Source organism: Ammospiza nelsoni, chromosome 19 (genome assembly GCF_027579445.1).
Source record: "Ammospiza nelsoni isolate bAmmNel1 chromosome 19, bAmmNel1.pri, whole genome shotgun sequence".
Classification (NCBI taxonomy): Eukaryota; Metazoa; Chordata; class Aves; order Passeriformes; family Passerellidae; genus Ammospiza; species Ammospiza nelsoni.
In genome coordinates, this window is record NC_080651.1 from 12,488,210 (window position 1) to 12,489,861 (window position 1,652).

The following is a 1,652-nucleotide window of genomic DNA, read 5'->3' on the forward strand; positions in this document are numbered from 1 at the left end:
TTGTGACTAGGAGAGGGAGGGTGAGCAGGTATCCAGGTAGGAGTTATTGTGGGTGGGGGGAGATTTGAAGGCAGCAGGGTGAGAAAGGCTGTTGATTTGAGGACACATTTCCCCCCCCCCCCTCCCCCGCCAAGAGACTTCTCAGAAGCCTAGCAGAGGTTTTCACATGTCTTAAAGCACACAAGGTGATCCACTGCACTCACAGGAATGCCATTTAACTTTGCCTTTCTCTAACCCAGGTGCCACCCCTAATGAAGGCCACAGCCTTGGAATCAGGATGAAGCTGGAGCCTGAAGGAGCCAGGCACACTCAGGAGAGGGCAAGTAGCTGCCTTGCTGGGATTAGGCCCACATAACTCTGAACTCACACTTTGGTTTTGGTTTTCTTTATTGTAGCTGACCAGAGGCTAACAGGTGATCATGGGGCCCTCCGAGGCAGACTCATTGCAGGTGCAACATGGATTCCCATCACCTATCATCCAAAAGATAAGTCGGGGGCCACAGCCTGGAGATGGGAGAGTAGCAGGTTGGGAATCCCTGGGACAGATTTAAAAATTGGCATGTATGTAAGCATGTCGCCTTATATTGTGTGTACTTACACTCTATGTGGACTTGCACTGTATGCATCAGCTTATATTGTGTGTACTTACACTGTACCACTTATGATCGCAGCTGCCCTGCCCTGGCACGTAGTCACAGTTAGGTAGAACAGTTATAACAACTTTACTGTTCATCTGTCTTTCGTGGGATTTTGGGTAGAAAATTTATCAGTCCAGAGTGGGGACAAGTCCTAGCTGTCAGCCACCTGTTGACCCTTCCTGTTGACTCACAGGTCCTCGTGGCTGCTGTTTTCCCCAGGATCTGCCATTTACCTCAAGGAGCGGCAGCCAGAAGATGTGTCAAAGCACCTTCTTCAGCATCTCAGGTAAGGGCCACAGTGAGCATGTAAGTGGAAGGAGTATGTGTGAGAGCACGTGGCTGTGTCTGTCTGCTCGTCTCTGTGTGTGTGAGCGCATGCTGACTGGATTTAACCTTGTGTGTGTGACTTTTGCTTTCCAGGTTTTGCAACTCCTTGTTAAATTTAGAATAAAAAATCCCCAGCTGCCTTCCACCCTGGCTGATTTTTTTTTTTGGTCCCGGCCAAGTAAAAACCCAGAAAAATACCACAAGATAGGCTAGAAAAGAACCAAAAAACCAAGAAAAAAAACCCAATATGGGTGAGAATACCGAGAAAAAAACCCCCAAGATGGGCAAGAAAAAAATGCAGAAAACACCCACAGAAAACCAAGAAAAAAACCCCAGGATGGGCAAGAAGAATCCCAGAAAAACAATGCTACATGGACCAGAAAAAAACCAGGAAAAACCAGAAAAAAAACCGGAAAAAAAAGGGAAAAAAATCCCAAGATGGGCAAGGAAAAAAACCCCCCCAAAAAAAACCACAAGATGGGCAAGGAGAAGATCCACAAAAACCCCAGAAAAATCACAGAAAAACCCCCAAGAAGGGCAAGAAAAAACCCAGAAAACACCCACAGAAAACCAAGGAAAAAACCCCAAGATGGGTGAGAAAACTCCCAGGAAAAAAAACCAAGATGGACCAGAAAAAACCCTTAAAAAACCAAGGAAAAAAAATAAAAAAAAAAAACGGAAAAAAAC

At 45.8% G+C, this 1,652-nt stretch overlaps 1 long non-coding RNA gene across 1 annotated transcript; it reads left to right on the plus strand.

Annotated features, from left to right (window-relative positions):
* Positions 1-508: 508 nt before the first annotated feature.
* On the plus strand, positions 509-1,128 carry LOC132081853 (uncharacterized). Its single transcript, XR_009419750.1, has 2 exons — positions 509-924; positions 1,059-1,128. It is a non-coding gene; the product is annotated as an uncharacterized LOC132081853 (long non-coding RNA).
* Positions 1,129-1,652: the final 524 nt, after the last annotated feature.